Source organism: Diabrotica virgifera, chromosome 1 (assembly GCF_917563875.1).
Source record: "Diabrotica virgifera virgifera chromosome 1, PGI_DIABVI_V3a".
In the NCBI taxonomy this organism is placed as follows: domain Eukaryota; kingdom Metazoa; phylum Arthropoda; class Insecta; order Coleoptera; family Chrysomelidae; genus Diabrotica; species Diabrotica virgifera.
In genome coordinates, this window is record NC_065443.1 from 41,425,662 (window position 1) to 41,451,981 (window position 26,320).

The following is a 26,320-nucleotide window of genomic DNA, read 5'->3' on the forward strand; positions in this document are numbered from 1 at the left end:
AATACGTCTTTGCTGTATTTATTGACTATGAGAAGGCCTATGATCGAGTAGAACATCACAAATTAATTAAAATATTAAAGGATAAAAGAGTTGATAGTCAAGATGTACGAATGATAGAAAAATTACACTGACGTCAAACAGCGACAGCTTGCATAAATGAAAAATCCACAGAAATATGCAAAATACAAAGAGGTGTCAGACAGGGTTGTGTACTGTCCCCACTGTTATTTAATTTATATTCAGATAGAATATTTAAGGAAGCGCTGCATAATTTGGAATGGGGTGTGAAAGTTAATGGAATTCTGATAAATACAATCAGATGTGCAGACGATACAGTTATTGTAAGTGATGATATGAATGGACTACAACACCTTTTAAATGCCATTGACACAGTGGGAAGAGAGTTTGGCCTAAACATAAATTGTTCAAAAACAAAATACATGGTATTTAGCCGTTCGGCCCATCAAGATTCACGGTTATAATATGTTGATGGTCATATAATTCAAAGAGTACCCAGTTTTAAATATCTTGGTTGCCATATTACTGAACAACTAGATCCAGATAAAGAGATAAAATGTAGAATCGAGATAGCCCGCACGACATTTTTAAAAATAAGGTCATTCTTCTGTAATGATAACTTGCAACTTCAACAACTTCGAAAGCGCATGATTAAATGTTACAATTGGTCAGTCCTCTTGTATTTTGTCGAAGCATGGACATTAAAAATACCCACCATTAATCGTTTGGAGGCCTTTGAAATGTGTCTGCACAGACGTACACTGAAAATACCATGGACGGCTATGCTGACAAATGTGGCAGTCCTTAAGAGAGCAAACGCTGCCCGACAGCTGCTTGATAACATCAAATATAGAAAGATGGCATATTTTGGACACGTAGTAAGGGGAGACCGGTTCCGATTCTTCATCTTATTATGATAGGTAAAATCGAAGAACGCAGAGGAGTTGGCAGAAAGTAGGCATCTTGATTGAAGAATATCCGGGAGTGGACAGGGATAAAGAAAGCAGAAAAAATATTTAGAATAGCTCGAGACAGAGACAGTTTCGCCATGTTAATCGCCAACGTCAAGGGGACTTGATAGGGTACGTTAAGAAGAAGAAGGTTTGAATGCAGTTCCATAGAATTCTTTAGAGCAGAGCTAGATAAAGTAAAGTGATGATGAATTTATTAATTATTGTAAAGATCTCTTAAGCAGGTGTTAAATTACAAAAAACAAAATTCAAACCAGTAACGTAGTAGTAGTATATTCAGTGTCAATTTTTATCAATGTTAACAATAAGATTAGATTTTTATCTAGTTCCTAAGTCATTCCACTTTTGTATCCCTTAATTATGTTATTTAATCAACCCATTAAAGAAAAACTAATATTACATAACAGTACGTGCTAATTACCCATAAGATGAATGTATTTATTTTACCGTCTTCTTATAAAGAAAATAGTAAAATCAAGGAGTTAAGTTTGTAACACGGCAATTTTGCTGCTTTTCTTCCACCCAAACGCTTCCATTCCATGCAAACGCAATATAATTAGACAATTACGCTGGGCTCTCTAGTATCGATATAGTACAGTAAATATACTAAAAGAAACGGCCAATCAAAATTTTTTTATCTTCACACATTTTGAAAAAATGTTGTTTCTACCCATTCTGAAAAAATGCGAAAACCTGTAATTATTCATCTCTGTCCGTCTGTAAACACAACTCCTCCGTCATTAGACTAAATAGAGTGACAAATGAAGTGTTGGATGAAATCTTATAATCCAAGGATGTTTCAATATAAGAAATTTGACCTATGACTTCCGGTTTTAGAGTTGCAACTAGAGATGAATCAAGTCAAACTAGTTTAATTTTATTCAGCAAACTTGACTTGACTTGAAAACCAAACTTTTTTTGTAAAAAAGTTTGACTTGACTTGATTTCGATATCTTTAGGTTTGACTTGAAATCAAACTTCTTCAAACAGTTTGAAGTTTGAATATCATATTGGGCAACGGGTTTATTTCCAATTCTCTCTGCTACTCCGCCACTGGCGGATCTACAAATTTGTCTTGGGGGTAAATATAAGACATTGATGGTCGAACCGTTTTCTTCTTCTTCTTTTTGTTTCTCTCAAACTATCATTTTAAGCGATTTTTCAGTGATATGGTGTTTATTTAAACTAATTTGCATTTTTATCGTAACGTATCAATGGAAAAAACAATGTTTTAACAGAAGGGACTCAAAAATGTGAATATTAGGCATTATAACGAGTTTGTTTATTTAAAATAAGTTTTTGATCAAATTTTAGTGTAGAAAACGTTAAAATACTGTTTTTTACATGTTCATCCATTCCCAAAATACAAGTTCTTCGATTTGGCTGAAAATTTGCCCACACATAGCCAAAACACAGAACTTTAAGTGGTTCGAAGAATTTATATAGTTTTACAATACGAGAAAAGTTACATGCAATAATATCAGAGTCAAAATTATATATATTCCAGTCGGGTTAGCATTTGATCTTGCATGCCGAGCTACCCAAGCAAGATTCTATTTTTCTAATCTTTAAGGGGTCGATAGTAGTGTAAATTTAAAATCGCGAATCAATTCCGCCATTACATTGGCCGCCATCTTGATTTTAAAGGAGAACCGTTTTTGCTCAAAATCTCCGCCATTTTTAACTTTTCGACAAAAAGAGTAAGGACTGAAATTGTTGAAAATATGATTTCCTATAATTTCTTTTATTATAATTTTTTGTGCCGTAAAAAATTGGATCAAAAACTTGTTTTTAATTAAAATAATTTGTTATAATGCGTTATAATGAATTTTTTAGTCCCTACTATTAAAACATTATTTTTTCTATTGATGATATTGATGATACGATAAAAAATGAAAATTTTAAGTATATTCAAATGGGAAATAAGCCACAATTTTACCTAAAAATGATTTTATTAACGTTTCGACGCCCAAGTCGGGTGTCGTTGTCAAAATACAAAATAATACTGACAACGACACCCGACTTGGGCGTCGAAACGTTAATAAAATCATTTTTAGGTAAAATTGTGGCTTATTTGCCATTTGAATATACTTGATTATAAAAATGCCACAAGAAAATAGCTTCAGAACAACAAAATGAAAATTTGTTCAAATAAATACCAAATCACTGTAAAATCGTTTAAAATGGTATTTTGAGAGAGAAAAAAAAATAATTAAGCAGAAGCTATACACTAAGTTTCAGACAAATCTGAGATCCAAAAGTTTTTGTCTGAGTGATTTGACCTGGAATGTACCAGGTTTATAATCTAATATAATATATTTAATAAAAAGTTTCACTAAAAAAAACTAACCAGTAACCAGATTAGTACATTCAAGATATAAACTACTTAAGAATTACTAAACGGGAGTCTTACAACTTGTAATATGAAGAAATGAATCTACACGGATAGTTTGACTTTCGAACAGGAATAAAGTACTTTGTTACTACGAGTTCTCGTTAAGGGGAAAGGTGCAAAATGTAGCCTGTCAAAATTTTCAATGTGTTTTAAATGCAGATATTAATTTTTTTCGAATCCTGTATTTTTGAAAAATTTTAACGCAGAATAAAAGATTACGTTATTACCGAGGGCCGAAAGTCTCTTAGAATAAATAATATCTAAGTTTCTTTTGAATGAAATATTTCAACTAAAAATCACACTAAATTTTCTATTGTATTTTCACTCTGTAACTTATTAAAATAACCATTATAGAAGTTTTCAGGGATTTTCGGCCCTCAGAAATAATGTAGTTTTTCATGCTGCTTTTAAATTTTTCAAAAATATTTATTAGTTTTCTTAGGATTCGAAAAAAATAAATACATTTAAAACACATTGAATATTTTGACAGGGGGCATGTTACGCCTGTGCCCTTAATGGTTGCAAAAAATACTATTTTTTTTGATCAATGGACAATTCAAAATATTCATTTGGAGTTTTTATGACTTTCTTTTATTAACAGAGGCACAGTTTAAATAGGGAACCTCTATATACTGTGACAAAGGCATTTATCTCATCGAAAAGAACATCTGGTACCAACCTACAATTCCCTGGAAAACACGACAATACAAAAGAATTGCTAAAATTCAAAACTGGCCATAGGGTTATTGGTTTTATATTTTTTTCGGATACAGGCTACAAATAATGTTATGCTTGGGTTTAAATTTTAAATAAATTAATGTAAATGCATTAAGTTCAGCTAATACCATTTTATGTTTATTGAAATTTGTCAAAAAAAAAGTTTTTGGACCTTCTTGGGTGAGGGAAATTTACCTACCCCCCCCCCCCCGTAAATATCCGCCTACTCCGAAAATCCGCAAATTAGTTTGTAGTTCATATTTAGACGTCTATATTTGGTTTGTTTATTACGTTTGTTTTGAAGTGTGTGCTTGTGAGATAATATCTGAACCTGGATATTTTTCAGAAAAAGTACCAGAACAAATTGAGTCTGATTTTGAAGGTATTCCCACTTCAAAAATTAAGAGAAACAATCTGTAGTCGAAGCAGTATTAACAATTAAGAAAAATAAATATACTGATTTATTTGATGTTGTGGCAGGTGATTTCAAAACAATGAAAATTTTAAAATGCATAATATGTAGAAATAAAGAACAGCGTTATTAAATGACAAATAGTGAACTAATTCTTTAAAACGAAATTGAAAAGTTGCAAAAAATGCGTTAAACTTACTCTATTAAAAATATTATATTTTGTTGTTCCTTAATAAATTTTTGTTAAAGTAAACTAAATTAAACTTGTTATGATAAAAAACCATCCAACGAATTCTTTGTTTTAATCTAGTAATAACACTCAAATAAAAATACAAAACAGTGATATCGATAAAACGAAACTTGCAAGCAATTCTAAGCATACAGCAATCATTTTTAAGAAATTTATTACCCTGTTTTGAATATAATCGCTTCCTATATCAAGTTACACTTATATGGAACTCATTGTATTATTAAATTTCTTATCTTAATTGGCAACTAACATGTCTATCTCAACAAAAAGTATACATCTCTACGAAATAAATTATTTTTCAAACTTTTTCAAACTAGTTTGACAAACAGTTTGAATTTTCAAACCTGTACGATTGACCAGTTTGACTTGACTTTAATTATTTGTCGGAAGGATTGACTTGAGTTTGACTTGAAATTAAGTCAAACTCAAGTCAAGTTCAAGCATTCAAGTCAAACTAGTGAAACTCTAGTTGCAACCGGAAGTTCTATTTTAAAATCTTCGAACTAGTAGTACAAGTTGTGTATTATTCGATGCGGCTTAGCGAGGCAAAAACAAATACATACTTCCGGTTTCATGCCTGTCTGTCCGTGAATATTATTCCTCCGTTACTAAAACAGATACAATGACAAATACTGAGGTGTCGAATGAGAGCTTATAACCAAAATATGGTATTAAAAGTGAAATTTGGTGTAGGATTGCGGTTTTAGAGTAGTTGCAACCGGAAGTACTGTTTTAAAGTCGCCGAAAAAGTGCAGGCGATAAATTATTCGACGCACTTTAGCAAGAAAAAAACACGGTTTCACGGCTTCTGTGAAAAAATACTTCCGGTTTCACGCCTGTCTGTCCGCGAACATAACTCCTACGGTATTCTAAGTCCTGATAGAATCACAATTGAGACGTCGAGTGAGAGCTTATAACTCAAGGATGGTATTAAACTTAAGAAATTCAACCTCGGCTTTCCGGTTCTAGAGTTGCTACCAGAAATACTATTTAAAGCAAAAAACCATGAAATCCTTTATAAAAGGTATATTTGTTAAAATCTCTATACAGGGCTACATCATAAAACAAACACAACTAGTTTTCAGTCGGTTGACCGATCATCATCAGTGTTTCTTGAATCATACATGCTAACCACCAAAGTAAAAATATTAGGGTAACAACCCTTTAAAATTAATCCGTCATAGGAACATATAAAATTGATGTGACTTTACATATGGATGTACAAAATATCTAACGTTTCACGCTCGAGGTACCATTGAGCTAAATTTGACTTGTGCACATCATGGCTGTGCAGAAGCAAGTCTTGGCCCATTTTGTCATGACAATTTGACTTGCTTCTATACAGCCATGATGTGAACAAGTCAAATTTAGCTCAATGGTACCTCGAGCGTGAAACATTGGTTATTTTGTACATCCATATATAAAGTCACATCAATTTTATATGTTCCTATGACGGACTAATTTTAAAGGGTATTTACCCTAATATTTTTACTTTGGTGGTTAGCATGTATGATTCAAGAAACACTGATAATGATCGGTCAACCGATTGAAAACTAGTTTTGTTTGTTTTATGATGTAGCCCTGTATAGGGATTTTAACAAATATACCTTTTATAAAGGATTTCATGGTTTTTTGTCATAAATGGTATACATCCAACTACAGGACATTTTTTCCTCGTGGATTTTTTTACTATTTAAAACCTCCAAAATAATACAAGCGATATATTTCCGGTTTTTATAAAATATCACTTCCGGTTGAAAAGGTGTCACCGGAAGTGTCATATGATAGTCGCAGAATTAGTACATGTGATATTTCAATTATGGCGTATTGAAAATTCGAGCACAGATAAAGCTCTGCTTAGGCTCTTAAATTTTAAGTTGTTTTATCTACTCTGATAATTCATTGAACTTAAATATTGCAGAGTAATGAAACAGACGATATAATATATCATTAACGATAACGTGTGTTGGTTTACTTGTGAAGCATAAAGCTCAATTTGTAGGCGGTTAAAAAAGAGTTAAAGGCTCGTGCTAAGATACAAAATAAGTAGAGATCGTTGTACACATATTGAACTACTTTCACCTAGTTTTTTAAGCAATTTATTTAATATTGTCAAGTTAAATTAGGTACTATTACTTCACAAATGACAAAAAGTGCAATTTTTTAAAAAATAGCAATCTTTAAAATCTTTTAAATATACAAGTTTTCTATTCGTTCTTCCTATAAAATACAACGTATCTTTTACGGTTTTGCAATTTCTTTATCAAAAAGTGGACATTATGACAAGAAAATTAGACGTTTTCTGATAAAATCGGTACACCGGGCTCAGAGATAAAACTCCTCAAATATAGCTTAAAAAGGGCTAGTTTTGACTATTTCGAGGAACATAATTGCAGACCCAAGGTCACTCCAAGGTCCCAAATATAGGTTGCTACAAAATATCATGCAAGAAAAAATAGCAGGCAAATGGAGTCCCGGACGAAAAAGAACCTCATGGTTGAAGAACTGGCGAGATTGGTATGGTGTTGATACAAGCATGCTATTTAGGGTGGCAGTGAATAAAATTAAGATAGCTATGATGGTAACCAACGTTCTGAAAGGACATGCTACATGAAGAAGAAGAAGGTCACCTAGAAAGCTAAATAAATATTTACAGGCTATATTTGGTAAAAGTAAAAATCCGCAACCAACTCCCACCCCCACAAAAGTGGTTGAAGAAGCGTTACATGTTCATAGATATTAATTTTTTTTTAACCTTTAACTACACGCGCTGGCATATTTTGTACGCCAGATATATTATTTCTACTGCACATATACTTAAAATAGTTATTTTCCTAACTAGTGCGGAAAGTCATACTTTCACGCACGAGGCTGCCGTTGACCCGAACGACGCGATAGCGGAGTTCGGGTAAGCAGTTGAGTGCGGGGAAGACACTTTCCGCATGAGTTAGGAAAAATATTTTTCTAGGACAGTACGTTTGGAAAAAGTCACAAAAAATAGAGTTATTTCAATTTTTATTTAGAAGTGAAAATACACAAATGAATTCTTTGACAAGGTTGTCAAAACCAAACTTTCAATATAATGGGTTACCACGACGACGATATTGGTTTCGATGACGACGATTCAAAACCATTGTAATTAGGTTTGTTCTAGCATCAGTTTCAAACGGTTTGAAACCATCAGCGAATAGCGGACCAGCGCGAGGAGAGGGGATAGCACTAGTGACTGTATTATGTTCTCTAACTGACCAACTGTTTGCTGACGGTTTCTGACTAGTTTGAATGTTTGCTAGAACAAACCTATTGTTTACTAATCTGACTTTTAAATATTGTGTCAAAATAATTTTATTTCATCGAATTATCAGGGTCTAGGACGTTTCATCGCCGCCGTTTCGATGCCGCCAGTTCGATGCCGATGCCGGCCGATTCATCGCCAGTCAATTAATCGCTATCTGATATATTTCCGAATTTTCGACAGTTACAATTATTAGTTATTTTTAGTATTAATTAGGAATTCTAGGAAATGCGAGATATGACGGCGATGAAATGTACTGGCGATGAACCGGCGGCATCGAAACGGCCGGCGATGAACCGGCGGCATCGAAACGTCCCATTCCGAATTATCAGTAGTAATTGCACAAGAGCTCTAAAATTCTATATTAATTTTAGAGTTCGAGTGCAATTTGTTGCCATTATTTCATGAATAGAACTGTTCAAAACCAAAATTTTATTGTAATTTATTTATGTAAGTACAAATTAGTACAATTAAACACAAAGTTTTTATAAATATTTGACGATTGAAAGTCATCACTTTTATAATTTTTAAAACATTAATTGTCATTAATGTCACTGAATGTATTTTTTGGTAGCAACGAAGGGCATCTGACGTAATATACTTAACGACGGGCAATTATCAAAAATTATCGATTTAATTCAGATTTCTGTAGCTTTCTATTGGTCAGAATCTCCTATGAATGAAATAATCTCGTTATTTCATTAAAACATGAACAAAATAAGATAAATTTGAAATAAATTAGTAAATAATATCTAAATATTAGTTTATTGCGTCTACTATAATATATTATAATGCCATATTACAAGGTATTTTACTTTCCTGCACGCCGTGCGGAAATAGCTATTTGTATAACAAGGGAGGAAAGTGTAACTTTTCCTCCCGAGAATGAAGTTTACTGCCCGACGCGTAGCGGAGGGCAGTAATCATTCAAGGGAGGAAAAGGCACTTTACTCCCATGTTATACATATGGTTTTTCCACCTTCCTCAAATAACAAGTAATTTTGTCATTTTTACTTAATTTATTTATGTAACTAACCAACAAAATTTATTAGAACTAAAACAACAAGTAGGTACAATATAACTGTCAGCTGTCAAATATAAGTCAAATTATTAATGTAAACATTGTTAAATCAAAATAACAATTTACTGTTTTTTACCATTCTGCAAAATATAGGATGTTTTATAAATAAACGTTAAAATGTATAGATACTCCGTAATAGAAAATAGATATTATACAGGGCGTCAGTAAGTTATATTTCATGAATGAAATATTATGACGTCACTTTTACTTTTCCTCCCTAGGGAGGAAAAATATTTTCCTCCCTAGGGAGGAAAAGTACAACTTTGCTCCCTACAATCAGGTCCGGAAAAGTATACTTTCGGTAGAGGTAGGTGGAAAAATTTATTTTCACGCACGCCGTGCGGGAAAGTAAAACATTAAATATGATGAATACCCTATAATTATTATAACAATAATCCTATTTAAAAATTACTAAAGTAAAGTTTAAAATATGTACAGTTAAATACTTGATTCACTGGACTAATATTGTAGCAAAACGAACAAAACCAACGAAATTATACGAACGTTTCTTCGTTCGAAAACAGAACACGATTAACATGTAGCTAGTTTTATCGGGTCTTTTTATCTCTTTACGGGTTTTTCGCGGCTGCCGGATATCATGATTGAGTTATCGAGGACGTTCGTTCTTGCGGCCCGCTTGCTTTTCTCTATTATGACAAAACAAATTCCTGCTGTGGCGGAATTCGTGAAATCTATCATTTCTTTATAGTTGTGTGAGCATAGGCGTACGTTGCAGTAAGGGATTGAACTTTTTGAAGAGTACAAAGAAGGAGACAAGTAAAATTATCTAGTTGAAGACGAAGTTTCTGGGAATGAACCTTGTAATGAATCTAATCAACTAAATTTTATGCGATTTTGAATTCCAGTTAGATTAAGAAATTTAGTATACGCAAATGTAGAGAGGAGTTCCAAATTGTGGAGTACATTCATTTCTGCCAACTAATACAGCAAACGGCATTTCGTACCGGATTTGGAACAAACGATCACCGACAGAGCATTAAAACAGTAATAGAAAAGACTATCGAATGCAATCGACCACTCGTTGTGGCATTTGTAGATTTCCATAAAGGTATACCGATACACAAGGTTAGTTTACAATACATACAAGAATGCAACTATGTCGGTGAAACTACATAAAAATACGGATCATATCCCAGTCGGCAGAGGAGTCCGACAGGCTGATAACTTATCTACTAAACTGTTTACCGCATTACTAGAATATGTCGTAAAAAACTTAACTGGGAAGAGAGAGACCTGAACATTGACGGTTAAAGATTAACAAATTTGAAGAATTCTTTTAATCCACAAGAAATCTTTTAATCCACTTGCAATTCCTGCAAATACTTTATCCGTACCAAGTGTTACTAATTGGCTACTAACTATAAATGATTGTCTAATTTTTATACATACTGCAAATATTTGTCTGTTCTTAATTTTAGCTAATCTCGGTAACCTTTGTTTTGATCCAATTTTATTATTTACCTTTCATTCCTTGACCTATTTCTAGTAACGTCTTAACACATTCGCGGACACAACTTTATATTGACATAGTCATATCCCTTTGTAAATGTCTGAACATGTAGTCGTGTCCGCGAATGTGTTAAACATGTAATATCCTTATTTGCTATTTTATTGGGCAATAAGCCACAATTTAAATTGGAAACTAAATATCCTGATCGATCTCTGCACTAGAGGCGAGTATCCTCGTCTTTCGTGGTTACTCTTTTTTTTTTGCTATAATTTTTTCTTTTGGTTTTAATCAGTTATAGGGATTTTTATAATTTTTTTACTCGAATAGATACATTTTTTCACTAGGAATTATTAGTATATATATGCACTTTTTCTATTTTATTTTTAATTATATTATAATATTAATATTACCAATTTTTCATTTATTATTTTTCAGCACCTGTCTAGCTAAATAGCAAGTACTAAAGCCATGAAAAAATATTAGGCAACTTAATACAAACGCCGAAAAAAATTTGGACCGGAAAGATCGGGATAAAAATGTTGTCCACGTCACACAATATTTAGAACAAAATAAAGAAAAAAAGTACTAATGAAACGAAACTGGATCAAGGAAGACATAAGATATAACAAATTTACAAGAAATAAATGAGTTTTCGGCATACCGCCTTTTCATGTGACAGCGATCGTGACAATCAACCCCTAATTAGCATCCCAAATGAAATTAATAATTACCGCTTTACAATTGACTTTACGTTGTGTATTTTTATGTGATATGTATAACCGGTTCAAAGTCCATATGTGTTGAAAAAAAATGTTTTGAATATTTTTTATTTATTAAAAAAATGCTTTTTTTTCATAATAACATAAAAGTATTAGCAATACGAAAATTTTTTAAAAATAATAAATGTATATGTGTGTGTGTGTGTGTGTGCGAAAAGATGGCTTGGATGCAGGTCTGTTAGCCACAGATTTTTATTTTATTTTTACCTTAAATAATTAGTATAACAAAAAATGTCGGTTATGCTTTTATGAATATTCTGTATTTTCTGTCCTTATGTAGGACAAAACTTAGTTAAGATATCGCTGTTGAAAGTTTGCATAAGCTTATGATTAGGTACTCGTTCAAGCCCTTTCAACTACAACCCTTTCCAAAATAAGTGCGTTGAACCGGTTAAACTTACATATCATATATAAACAATATGAAATTAAAGTAAATTGTAAAGCGGTAACGATTAATTTAATTTATGATGCTAATTAGAGGGTGATTTTTACGATTGTGTCTACCAAAAAAAGAAAAAAACAGGAGCATACTTTATTTTGAGCGTAACTTTAAAAATAAAGCTTTTTCTAACCACTTTAAAAACGCTGTAATGAGATTTCGCCGAAAAGTCTTTTATTTTTTGATTATTTCACGTTGAAATAATGTACTTAAAATTTGACGAATGAGAACCCACTTTGAATAAACTACAACTCTGCTTCTACTCTGACTCTGTAGACTTCATACATCCACCACTTCTTTTTTTTTTTATTAGGTACGTTTTTACTAAGAATATTTTTTTCGATAAAATATTTTCAAGTAATTTGCTAAAAACCGTCTAAAAATGTGTTATTTTGTTGCCAAACAGACATTTTTACTCGAAAATAACTCAAAGGGGATTTCGCAGATAACTCGAAAATATTGACTAAGACTAAGGAAAAAACCTCTATAAAACAAAGTTGCTTAGGATTAGTCACTTTATCATCCCAGAATTATTTTGAACGTATGTTTTCGCACTCCCGAGAAGGGGTAGCCTTTACCCCCCCAAATAAAAGCAACCATCAGCATAAGTCCAAAATTAAAGTGGAGTGTAAGAGAAACGTAAATCCAAATGTTCATGGAATTCTGTGGAGATTATGTAAAACAACATATATTTCAAGTTAATTTACTTTACATTTACATTTTACATTTAACTTATAAATTAATCTATATTTTGCGTATTTCGGCTTAACCATAAAAAACAGATTTTAAAATGAAGCTTTTAGATTGTCTCAAAAATATCAACACCAAATTCACTTTGACACAATAACATCCAACGGTAAAACAGTAATATTTGGAATAGTGTGACTCATAAAATATAAATATATCGCCATTCGAGCAGAGATTTCTATGTTGTGGATAATAATGTTTTAGAGCTTTATGTCGACACATATTCTAGCACATTACCAGGATATAATAAAATTTTTAGTGCCAAATTAATTAGAAAATCGATAGTTCACAATGTTTTGGTAATCATGAGTCTCTGTTAATAGATAGCACACTGCAAAACAAACCCATATAAAGGCAGTTCGAAATGGTCGTTAATGAGGTATTAAAATAGCTGAATAAAGCAGAGAGTATTCCAGTTGGACTCTATAAAATATAGACAATGGTTGAAATAAAATTTTCTTGCATTCTCAAGCGACAGTTTAATATTTTTATCGATAATAGATCGCTTCATTTTTAATAATATAACGTCATAGACAAAAAAATCTCGTACTACTTATCGGCTTTAAATAATAAACAAATATTTTTTTGTGGTGTATAAAGTACGCCACGCGTGTAATTATGGTATAACTTTATGCGCGGGTAGTTAAAGGTTAAATATGTTTAAAATATAAAATTTGGTTTTAAGCTCTGTTGACACTCTTCTTCAAAATCTACCCTATGCCGAACTGCGCATTTGTCCTGGGGGTGAAAACAACCCCATCTAGGGGATGATAATTTTTTAAACAAATCAAAAATGAAAATCGCTATAGTGATAAGTTCTGAGTAAATTTTGTTCTATAAAACTTTTTTGCAAAATTGACACTTTGCGATTGAAGTTATTTGCGATTGAAACTATGCATTTTTCATTGAAAAAACGCACGTTTTATAACCGTTTTTCATAAATTCAAACTTTTGTCAAAGCTTATTTGAAAGGTTTTTTAATGAACTTTAAAAGATATCTCTTAAGGCTATGGGTACACAATTCGCAAATATTTTACGGCTATCCCTACTTTTTCTGTCTTTACACGGCAAATTATGTGTAGTAAAATTCACACTGGTATGGATGTAAACATTACTAGAATGTCATTCTACTTGACAATGTCATCATTAATTTTAAGGAGATAGCTTTTGAATGTTCTTGGATAACTCTTATTTTTATAATTGAAAATTTTTAATTCAGTTAATAAATATGATAATTTTTTCACTATGTATCCAGTAATTGTAATAATTTATATGTACAACAAAAACTAATACTCAATCCAGAAAAGAGGAAAAGTGCTAAAGTGATTTTTTATAATATATTGTTACTATGGAACGCTTACAATTATTTTGAACATCTTTAACAACAAAATATTTGGATCAGAGAATATAGTTCTGATATATTCTGTGCTTGGATCTTCCATAAATATCAAACAATATATAATTTTTATTAAGTTTACATCTTAAATCAATTATTTATCAAATACATTATTAATATTATTTAACCAACAACACAAAATATTCCCGATGATATGTCAAATATTTAAAATATTTAAAACTGTCACTGTCTTGTCATCATATTCTATTTGACTCAGTGCGTTGTATGATAAAGATAGCGAATGTTGGATTTGGAAAATATCACCACGGACATGGTGCCAATTTTTTTCGAATCCTGACAAAACTAATAAATGTTTTTAAAAACTTTAAACGCAAAATGAAAGACTAAATTATTTTCGAGGGTCGAAAGTCCCTTAGAATAAATAAAAAGTTTCTTTTGAATGAGATATTTGAAATTCAAAATTAGTTAGTTTTTCACCCCTGTAACTGATTAAAGTAAACATTATAGAAGTTTTCAGCGACTTTAGGCCCTCAGCAATAACGTAATCTTTCATACTGCGTTTAAATTTTTCAAAAATATTTATTAGTTTTCTCAGGATTCTAAAACAATGAATCCCCATTTGAATAGCATTGCAGCCGAAAATATGTACCCGTCCCCTTACGTTTCCACAAAAAATTGCACCACATTCAAGTTATTTGAGATTAAAGGATCTCCATTTCGATGTTCTTCGATAATAACCGTCCTTCAAAGAGCAATAACTCAGTCGTTATTGGGTTTACAGGACACGAATATCTTTGCCTTTTTATTAGCCACAATTTTGTTTTTAATAATTTTTTCTATAAAATGAAATTTGTTTAACTTACTCATGAAAAAGGGTTATAAAACGTTAGTTTTTCAATGAAAAATGCATAGTTTCAATCGCAAATAACTTGGAAAGTGTCAATTTTGTAAAAAAATTATAGAACAAAATTTACTTAGAATTGGTCACTCTATCGATTTCCATAGTTATTTTGATTAAAAAGTTTTCATCCCCTATATGGGGTTGCTTTCACCCCCAGCGCAAAAGCGCAGTTCAGCATAGGGTAGTTGATGATGAAAATGGCTGTTGATTGGACTATTTATAGTGAACCTAGTATCGGTAGATCCATCAAAATAAACAGGCTGCGCTGGCTAGGTTACTTAGAGAAAATGAGCAAAATGGAGCAGTTGAAACACATTTGTAACCAAAGAATGGATGGAGTGAGGTGAATACAGGCCCTGGGTACGATTTAAGGACCAAGTGGAAGACGGCTTACGTGTTAAGAGTACTAAATTGGAAAACCAAGTCGAAAAATATTAAGTAATAAAAGCTGATCCCAGAACAGACCATGAGCCGCTAAAAGCAGGTTTACATCAAAGCTATGCAAGTCTCATGCTATGCAATTCCGTCTTGCATGGCATATCTCTTGCCTAGCCTGACCTTTTTACATCAGAGCTATTTCTGACATTTCTGTGCAATTTTTGATATCACTTTCATTGTTGCCAACAAAAGAAATATTTCAAAACAAAACTTTAGATATTTCAGTCGGATATTTCAGTCCAATATTAAAATCTTCAATTATAAATCACAAATTATTATTACTTCCAATAAAAAACAATTAAATTTACAAAATAAGGTGAAGTTTTATTCTAAACCGTAAATTTTGTTATATTGGCAACATGAAATTTGACAACTTGCATCAAAAAGCATGAAAAATAGAACACGTTTTAATTTTTCGTCTAGCACACGAATGGCATGGAAATAGCGCGTGGGCATGCGCAGTTGCATGATGTGCCTTGCATGGCTCTGGCCTAGCATGAAAATAGCATAATGTAAAACTGTCTTAAGGGTTGTAGAGCCAATGATAATAATGACAGGGTTCTTAACTACTTGAACTATTTTTTTAATACGTTCAGCGAATATTAATCGATTCCGTAAAATCGTTCCAAATCTAGAGAACAAATGCCTATTATATTTGTTGTCGCTGATAATATATTTATAAATTTGTTTAAAAACCAAATAAAATTGCCAGGAGGCTATTATAATAATTAGGACTTGTATAGATTTCATTTCGTAAATTAAATACATCGCTAAATATACCATACGATTATTTTTAAACTGTGTTTACTGTGGTGTAGTGCGACAACACTATTGGGCCAATAATTGTTAATTTCGTAAATAGCCTTCGGAAATTGATACCACTTACACTGACATTAATAATACATGGATTTGACCACGAAATACAGCACAACTCCCGTGCTAACATCAAAACTTCCTTTTTCCCAAAACTTGACGTACCTGTTGCTTGGTGATGTAAATCGGCTTGTTCAGAATCATCCACGTGACTGTCTCGTGGCAAGCTAGCATTGTTGTGGATCCGTCGTACGACATGTAGTAGTTGGTTTGGCAAAACCCTCAGAAGTCTAAGAAAAGAGAAGAGACAACAAACACCAAACCAAATTAAAAAAAAATGTGTACATCCTCTTCGAGAACGAAAGTATTATGGAGAACGGATGGAGAGAATATTACTAAAACCTCTTGACCCCAAACAACTTCTAATAATTAGTTAGACAACACTGAATGAAATACACATTAGACCCAAAATCAAAACGAATAACCGCAAATGAAATATGAGAGAAATAATACCTATGTAAGATCAAAACAAGAAAAGCAGCTGGCTATGCTAACCGCGGAAAGGCTAAAGAAAATGGAAGACAATTGAAATGAAATGCTCAAAAAAGTTTGCAATACAGAATGGAATGAGAGCATGATTTCAAAAACTGGGTAGTATAAGCTAATTTTCATCTATAAATATACATGTCAGTCAGGAAATCTGATGTTGATGTTGAGGTGTTTGCCGATGTGGAACTTAATTTAATTGCTCAATGAAATAGGTTAAAATTCTTGAAACTTCCCCTCTGCACAGAAACTGCAGTATCAGAGATAAAAAAAAGAAAATTCTATGTATTTACTCCACTTTCGTACAAAACTCAATCAGAGCTTCGTATGGGCAGAAAAATGACCTATAAAGATGACCTATTTGCAAGATTGATATAAACTAGAAAAATAATGGATCGTTTTGAGATTCGACGCCATATTATACCAAATATAGTTTTGTTTTTTCTGGCTCTACACAGAGTTTTAGATTAACCCTCCGTTAGTCACGCGGTCTACAATCGTAGACCACTTTCCTTTAAGTGGTTGCCAATTCCAGAAAACTGCACATACGCCCCCATACCGCTTAGAAGCTGCCACTAATACTTCTAACTTACTCTTCAGTTTGCTAAACTCCGCCGATCTGTTTGCATTATTTTTTTACCATTATTCAAAGAGCACTGGTCTACAACTGTTCCAGTTTTTAGTTGTATATATAATAATATGTAGCCTGCTATGTATATAAAGCTAATAACATAAATGAAAAAGTTTCAAGAAGCGACTTTATTGAAGACTTAGCATGGGAACTAATCAAATCCCAAATTGAATATGGATCAACTATACCTTCCCTACTTAGACGACGAGCTCGCGTACTGCTCGGAGTTCAAAAAGTCGTACCCCTCCCCCTAATATTCCAACAAATTACGTGGGATGATCTTGTATTTGTCCACGAATTTGCAATAAGTCATGCGAAAAATGTGACAAATTTGGCTGCAAGGATCATCTCAGGGATATTTGCACTGAATTTTTGACGGACTAAAATTGTGCCAATTTACTATTTAATTCTTTTGTTCTCTGTTTATTTTTGTTCTGTTCTTTATTATTTGAGCTTATAAATTGAGCTTATTTTCGTGACCATTTTAATTTACTTAAATAATGACCACGTCTTTAACTTTACCACTGTCAAAATGACAAAAGCCAAGAAACAAAACAAATCTAACATCAAATAACAGACATAGATAAACATGTTATTAACCATTAATTTGTTAATTTTTGCCAAAATACGATATTATACGACAAAAAACAATTAGTCTACAATCGTAGACCGCCCGACTAAGCTCGTCAGCAATAACCGCGCGGCTAACGTAGGTTAAAGAAGCCTTTGACAGAAAACATAGTCAGATATACCTACAGAAATTTTAGTCAGTCTTTACGTACGCGTTACAAATGTGGACGATGACAAAAAGGTATGAAGAAGTTTAGGCTGTTTTGAACGTAACCCTCAAACATATTATTAGATAATCTTTATAAAGGCGTGCAGGAAGAAAGATTATGGCGGAAGGGCACAATTTTGAACTCCACTGCCTTTATAGTGAATCTACTGTTGGTAGGTCCATCAAAATAAACAGGCTGCGGTGGCTAGGGCACTTAAAGAAAATGAACGAGAAGGAGCCGTAGAAAAGATTTATAAAAAAAGACCGGATGGAGAGAAGAGAAAAGGCAGGCCCAGAGTACGATTTAAGGACCAAGTGGAAGACGACTTACGTGTTAAGGGTATGAAATTGGAAAACCAAGGTGATGGATAGCAATGAATGGAATATTATCCTAGATCAGACCAAGACCGTCTATGGCTTAGAGTCAGGGGTGGGCAAATACTTTTAAGCGCGGACCAAAATGAAATTTTCAAAATGTCTCCCGGGTCGGAGACGTATACCATACCCAGTATGTACACTTGTACACTGCGCACAATACTATAAGTATCATTTTAAAGAATTTGAACAAAGACATATGACTGTTAATATACAATAGATAATACTAATAATAAAAATTGTCATAGTTGGGTGTGGGTGTACATGCGAACCATTTGTTTCCAGTAAATTTACGAAATTTTTAATGTGTTTCATTATATTAAGCCATAACAAGGATCCAGATAAAAAATGAAATTCAGAAATTCAAGAGCAGCCTTTATGAAGATAAGACAATTTCTGAGTAACCAAAGATTCAATCTGCAAATCTGATATCGAATGGTAAAACTTTATGTCAAGTCAACCATCATCGACGAAATTCAAAGGAGACAACTGATCTGGTATGGTGATGTAGAAAGAACGGACGACGAGAGGCTGCCAAAACAAATTTTAAAATTGACGCCAAGGGAAAGAAGAGAGGAGGGCCGAAACAATCCTAGATCTGTGACATTCAGAAGGTAATGTCAAAAAGGAACCTTCACCCTGGCGAACGCAACGACGGACGAACGAAGCTGGAAACTGGGAACCGGAAGGCAAAGAACTCTATAAAAAACCGGGATAATAATAAAAATTGTATGTCTAATCTATTCTCGTTTATTGGGTTGTAATGCTGACTTAATAAGAAAGCTGGAAGCTTTTGAGATGTGGCTTTTTAAGAGAATTTTGAAAATAACATGGACCGATCATATTACGAACGAAATGGTGAGAAATCATTAAAAGGAGAAAGACAGAAAGGAGAAAGGGCACATACTTAGAAATGATAAGTACGTTGTTCCAAGTTGTTGCAGCAGCTGATTATGAAGGGTAAAATCGATAGAAAAGGGTCCTGGTAGACGACAAATACCTTGGCCGAAAAATATTCGCGCCTGGACCGGGTTAAACATAGATGCTTTTAAGAAAAGCAGAAGATAGATCCATTTCATTGAACACTACGAACACTAATACTGTTGATTTCAAAAAAATCGCATAAAAGAGATGAAGAGCGTAGGCTCAAAATTTCGGACCAATGCTTTTTAAATGCATTCCTTTTTTTCAAATCCTGAGAAAACTAAAAAATATTTTTGAAAAATTTAAACGCAGAATGAAAGGAAACAAACAGTTTATTTTTAATGAGATATTTGACATTAAAAAACACATTAAATTTTCTCTTTTTTTCAACCCTGTGACTTATTAAAATAAACATAATAGTTTTCAGGGACTTTCGGCCCTCTGCAATAATGTAATATCTCATTCAGCGTTTGAATTTTTCAAAAATACTTACTAGTTTTCTCAGAATTCGAAAAAAATGGATGCATTTAAAAAGCATTGCGCCCATGCTCTTAAAAAAGATTGATTGCAAGATTTCTCAACGGGCCGGATAAAGTAAGCAAAAGGGCCGCATCCGGCCCGCGGGCCGGCTTTTGCCCACCCCTAGGTTAGAGCGTCAATGATGACGATTACATAGTGTTCTTAACTACTTGCATTATCGTTTAGATACGTTACTTTCAGCAAATATTAATCGATTCCGTAAAATTCTTACAGATTTAAAAAACAAATTCCAATTTTAGTTGTTGTCGCTAATATTACATATTTAAGAAATTTGTTTAAATAACAAATAAAATTGCCAAAATGGTGTTATAATAATTAAGAATAATTCAATTAAAAAATCATACAGAAGTAAAAACTTCGTTTCTACAGTGGTATAAAAAAAGGTTATTAAAAACTATTAAAAGTCATCCAAAAGGATTTGCAAGACGTTTTCAATCTATATCAGATCGTCTTCAGTGCGTTCTGCCTAGTACATGGAACTAGCAACCTTATGAAATTGGTAACACCGAGAAATGTGGTTTACATGAAAACCATATAATATTTATAGCGACTCCAAGTCGATGTTAAAGGATTAAATTTGTTAGGAGTGCTCAAAGGGCAACGTGGTTCCCTGCGGGATAAAAAATCGTGGTTCTTGCCAGTTCATTGGACACAGACCAACCATTATGTTATAGGTATAGGTCTCCGACCCGGGAGACATTTTGAAAATTTCATTTTGGTCCGCGCCTAAAAGTATTTGCCCACCCCTGACTCTAACCCATAGTCGGTCTTGGTCCGTTCTAGGACAATCTTCCATTGAACTGGCAAGAACCACAATTTTTTATCGAGCAGGGAACCATGTTCCCCTTTGAGCACTCCTAACACATTTAATCTTTTAACATCGACTTGCAGTCGCTATAAATATTATATAGTTATCATGTAAACCATATTTCTCGATCTTACCAATTTCATAAGGTTGCTAGTTCCATGCGCTAGGCAGAACGCACTGAAGATGATCTGATATAGATTGATAACGTTTTGCAAATCCTTTTGGATGTCTTTTAATAGTTTTTAATAAACTTTTTTTATACCATTGTACAAAGAAGTTTTTACTTCTCTATGATTTTTTAATTATGGTATGCAGCCAGCTACTGGGTATTTTCCCTTTGATTTTGTTTTAATAATTCAATTACTGTACACATTCTGTTTTATAAATTAAATACATCACTAACTATACCATACGACTATTTAGTGCGACAGGACGACAGGAGTATACTAGACCAATAATTGTTAATTTTGTAAATTACCTTCGGCAATTGATACCAACTACACTCACATTAATAATACATGCATTTGAGTACGAAATACAGCACAACTCACGAGCTAACATCAAAACTTTCTTTCCCCAAAACTTGACGTACCTGTTGCTTGGTGATGTAAATCGGCTTGTTCAGAATCATCCATGTGACTGTCTCGTAGCAAGCTGGCATCGTTGTGGATCCGTCGTACGTCATGTAGTAGTCGGTTTCTGGGAGTAGGCCGCGAACTGACAGCCGCTTCACCTCGATCTCGTCCCCTGCGATACGTAGAGACGAAGCGTGGAAAACAGAGAGATGAATATGTTAGTTGATAAAGTTTACTACTAACTCCGCAATCTGATGATAAATTGAAAAGTAACTGTAGACCAGGGCGGATTTGTAAAAAAACGTCTATTTTTGGATGTGCGAAGTTGCATTCGGATGTTTGCAGATAAAGTTAGGTGCCAACTTCAACAATAATAAATTACTTTATACTCCTTCTCAAATATGTCCGGAATATTAAAAAAAATTAAAATATTTGAAAATTTCGGAAAACATCAATTTTTTTTCTATTTTCTTTGCTTATAACTTTAAAACGATCCAATTTGGAACAAAGTCGTATAAAAATAAAATAAAGATAATTGAATTTTGAATGATAAACGACTGGTTAAAAATGTCTTAAATTATAACCCTTTCTGTAAAATAGCAATAAATATAAAATAAGGAGGAAAAATAAGCCTGTTTTTATTCAATGTTTTTCAACCACTTTGGTTGCATTTAGGACTTTCGTAATTCGCTTAGAAAACTCTTACAACATACTTAAATCATTCACCCAATTTCACTAAAATCGGCCTGATAGATTTTGCACTATTTTGCAGAATAATTTTGCAATCTAAACGTTTTTAAAAAAGTTCAAGTTTTTTAAACTCTTTCTGAAGAAAATGTAGACCATTTAGAAGTTTGCTAATTTTTTTGCATATAAAGAGGTTTTCTACCTATCTAATACACTTTACAGAATTAAAATCGGATTATTTAATCAGCCTCAGCATTGTTTTAAGGTTATAAACAATTTTTTGGCTTATAAACAAATACAGTGAGGACGTTTGAGTTGGCATAAATTCATTTTCTCGAAAATAGGCGTCTCTGGAAATAAATCCCGAAACAGGTCGATTTTTATTTTTAAATTATAATTTTTTGGTATATTTATCATACTAGTGACGTCATCCATCTAGGTGTGATGACGTAATCTAAATATTGGAATTAATTTAATTAAAAAAAAATCAATCGAAAGGTTATTCAATTTTGTATTCACTAATATAAACATTAACATAATTATTTATACAGGGTTTGAATTAAAAAGTTTTTTTTTGAATTAAATTAATTATAATATTTAGATCACGTCATCACATTCAGATGGATGACGTCACTAGTATGATATTTATGCCAAAAAATTATAATTTAAAAATAAAAATCGATCTGTTTCGGGATTTATCTCCAGAGTCCTCCATTCTCAAGAAAATAAATTTATTCCAACTCAAACGTCCTAACTGTATTTGTTTGTAAGCCAAAACATTGTTTATAATTTTAAAACAGTGCTGAGACCGCTTAAATAACCCGATTTTAATTCTGTAAAGTGTATTGGATAGGCAGAGAACCTCTTTATATGCAAAAAAAAAATAGCAAAGTTCTAAAGAATCTACTTTTTGTTCCGAAAATTTTTAAAAAAATTTAGATTGCAAAATTATTATGCAAAATCTATTAGGTCGATATTAATGAAATTTGGTGGACGGTTTAAGTATGTTGTAAGAATTTTTAAGCGAATTTTGAAGGTTTTAAGTGCAACTAAAATGATTGAAAAGCATTCAATAAAACCTTTTTTTGCCTCCTTATTTTCTCTTTATTGCTATTTTGCAGAAAGGATAATAATTTAAGACATTTTAAACTAGTCGTATATTCTACAAAATTCAGTTGTCTTTATTTCCTTTACCTACGACTTTATTCCAAAATGAATCGTCTTAAAGTTATAAGCAATGAAAATAAAAGAAATCGATATTTTTCGGAATTTTTAAATATTTAAATTTTTTTATTAATGTTCCGGGCATATTTGAGAAGAAGCATAAGTCAATTATAATTATTGATATTATATAATTATTGAAGTTGTCATCTAACTTTACTTCAAAAATCTGAATTCTCACATCCACCTCAAAACAGATCCGCCCTGGTCTACTGGCGAATAACGTGAAATCGAAAAGTTATACCAAAATAACTATGCAATTAAAAAGAGCAATTACTAATATTAAATTCTGGTAATATTTGCGAATCATTAATTAAATTAAAATTTTTTTTTCTTGTGGGATTAGCCAGTTTAGTTGTAATGACAATTATATTATTACCTGAAAAATACTTGACAGTTTGGTTTCCACTACAGGAAATCGTTTTCAAAATGATTAACCTTCTGATGACCAAGCGGGGGAAACTGTGACCCCAGCGTAGGTTTTCTTTAATAAATTCAGAAATATTTTCAATTTTTAACTCATTATTTTTTTATTTAACTTTAATATCATTCTAGATATCCTCATATTTTGAAATAAAAAAATTTCCCTAGTTTTACGCTAATGACGTCGACTTTGCAAAGGAACAAGACACTTACTCAACATACACACTACACATGACACTAATACTGATGTTGTGACTGCCTGAATGACATAAAGTCCATGCCATAAAAAAAAATAAAAAAAAAGCTCATTTTTTTTGTTAATTGTCATTTCTGACATTTTTGACCTGGGGTCATTTTCCCCCTCTTGGTCATCCGTGTAACAAAAAAAGGTTGGTCATTGGAAGGTTAAAAAGGTTATGTTGAAAAAAGCTTTGCATAACCGCCAATAAGCCATTCCAACATGCTGTCAACTTTAGTAGTCCAGGAACCGAAGCTTTTTACCTTTCAATTTTTACAGAATGGATCGATTTGCTTGAATAAGTAGAGGATAGTCTAGGGATCAAAATATATATATAATTCCGAAAGGCGCTTTTGCCATGGGGGTGGTTGGAACCCCACCTCGGGGGTGGAAATTTTTTAATATATTTTGACTGCAAAAGTTAATAAAAATATTCATTCTAAGCAAAAAATGTTCAATATACTTTTTTGAGAAAATTAGAATTTTAGATTTAGATTTATTTGAGTTTTAGATTTATTCGCTATCGAAAGTGTTAGTTTATATCAAAAAAATCAATGTTTTTCGATAATACTCATTTACGATTTACTCAATTTTTCCCGTAGAACAATTTTTTTCAAACCAAGTTCTGGAGAATTAAATAACCTACAATTTCATATAAAAACATTTTTTCCTATCTCTGAAGATAATTTTTCTATTCTGACGAAAATGGCATTTTTTACCAAACTACAAAAATTCGTTATTCGCTTTTAACTCCAGTTTTTTAAAAACTAATTATTCTAAGCCAGTCAAACTTCTAGTATCTATTAATAATACCTAAGTAAAAAATAACGAATAAGGCTAATGACTAAAAACATCGCTAACTAATATTATTATGCTTCCAATTGGATTTCTCCTTTTATTTTTCAAAAAAATATATTTATTTTTTAACGGCAACTTTTTTATTTTTTATCTCAGAAAGTTTGATTACAAAGAATTTTGTAGGTTTTTAGAAGGTCTATAAGTCTATTAATATTAAATCTTTTTAAAGTCCTTAGTCGCAAAAAGAGGTAACTTTGAAAGGTTGGTAAATGTGGTTTTTGCATGTTATTACAAGTTTTAATTGTCAATAGCTCACCCAATTTTTGCCGTAAAAAAATTTTTGCAAACCATATTTTTGGGAATTAATTAGGCTTCAATTTCATATTTAAAAATTTTTTGTGTCTCTGATGCTAATCTTTTTGTTCTGATGAAAATGCCATTTTTTTCCAAACTACACAAATTCGTTATTCGCATTTAACCCTTTTTTTATTTAAAGCTGATTATTCTAACCCGGTAAAACTTCTGGACCCTACTAATAATACATAAATAAAGAAGACCAAATAATGTCCACAAATTTAATTAGGGTGGTGATAAGGAGGTGGCTTCCGATCACTTTTTGGCTGAAAAAGAAATATAGGCTGACATTCTTTTCATTATAAATCACTTAATTTTTGAGCTATAGACTTTTTTATTCCTTGGGATAGATATTTTTAAATACTTTAAATTAGTTTAAACAAGTTACCCTCGAAAAATGCATAGTTTTCCCGTCTTTTGACTTTGAAACTACAATATTTAGCATTTGACGAAGAAGACTTAACATATAATAAAGTGTAGCTCAATTACTGTTAGTCTTAAAAAATTTAAAATAACGGTTTTGTTTATTTTTTTAAAAGGTACATTTTTTTAAGTAAAGTTGTTTTGATAAAACCAAAAATTTTTGAGTTATTAGCAGAAAACTAGAACTTTCGATAGCGAATAAATCGAAAACTATTAATTTTATCAAAAAAAGTATACAACGTTTTTTGCCTAGAATGAATGTGTTTACCAACTTTTGTGGTCAAAATATAATAAAAAATTTCCACCCACGAGATGGGGTGGAAACCTCCCCCATGGTAAAAGCGCCTTTCGGCATAATCCTGGGATTATCCACTACTTACTCTCAAATTTTCTTGCAAATCGATCCATTCTGTAAAAATTGTGAGGTTTTGTCCTATTTTAAGCTTCATTACTTTTCCACTTTTCCATAAGGAGTGTTGCGGGTTCCTTTCTTTTTAATATTTTTGAAAACGATTTCCGAAGTGGAAATAGAAACGTCAAACATTTTTTTAGTTAACGTAATTTTCATTAGAACCAAATTTTGACTAATTCCATATAAACATAACATTTACATTAAACATACCACGGTATGTTTAATTTAAACCACACACACCCTTCAATAAAACAACAGTTTCAGAACATTAATTTACATTAATTTGATAATTAAAAACTATCGATTTACGGTATAAAAAATATTTTACGATTGTTTCAAGCAAATAAAAAACTAATCGCCGCATAGAGAACAGCGAGCAGCGGCATGACTACTGTCCGCATAAGCGGAAGCGCCCGGGTTCGAGCCCCGTCACAGACAATCCATTTTCATTTCTAAAAATGATACGAGCTGTTCACCGTGCCTCGGAGGCCAGTACTTGTCCC